Source organism: Aptenodytes forsteri, unplaced genomic scaffold, assembly GCF_000699145.1.
Source record: "Aptenodytes forsteri isolate BGI_AS27 unplaced genomic scaffold, ASM69914v1 Scaffold15, whole genome shotgun sequence".
Classification (NCBI taxonomy): Eukaryota; Metazoa; Chordata; class Aves; order Sphenisciformes; family Spheniscidae; genus Aptenodytes; species Aptenodytes forsteri.
In genome coordinates, this window is record NW_008795129.1 from 6,968,953 (window position 1) to 6,969,741 (window position 789).

Below are 789 nucleotides of genomic sequence, written 5' to 3' on the forward strand. Positions count from 1 at the left end.
GGGGGCCAGAGCCCACCTGGCCGGGTCTGCCTGTTGCAGGCTCTCTGGGGCAGCGCTGGCTCCGTGCTGGCTTTTCGTGTGCTTCACCGGCACGGGGTTGCTGCTGGGACGGTGCTGTGAAAAGGCACGGGCGAAATTATCGGGAGCAATTAACTATCTCAGGCTAAACAAAGAGGGCACCGGAGGGCATCCTTTGCCGCCCGGGGTGGGGAACACCCAAGTTTCGGTCGCCAGAATGGGAGAACGAGACGGGAGCGGAGGATTGAAAGGGCGCTCATTACCTAGCCAGCAAGCTTTCGATGGGGGGACAAAAGGTGGCAAATTTCTGCCAGGCGAGAAGCCAGCCGCCGGAGGGAGCGCCCGGAAGCGAACAACCGCCTGCTTCTCGTTTCTTGTAACTTTTAGGGTTGGTTCTTTAAAAGGGAAATCGATATGCATATTTTGCAACCAAACCACCTCCCGGCAGACCGAGCGCTCTTGAAAGTCTTCCCCCAGCCGATTTCAATCTGGGATAAGTTTGGCAAAGCGGATCGCTTTGACCAGCTTTCTTTTGAAAAAAGCGAGCGAGCGAGCGAGGGAGAGAGGGAGGGAGGCAGGGAGGGAGGCAGAGCCTGCCTGCTCCCAGCTCACAACAGCTATCGCTCGGGGCTGGCCAGACGCGCACGTCTGAGCCGCGGCAGCAGCCAGAGCCGGGCGAGCTGCGGGGAGAGGGGGGAAGAGCGGGGATTTCCGCGGGACCGTAACTCCCGGCCGGGCTCCCCGGCGCCCGCGGGCAGGGGCGGTGCGAGC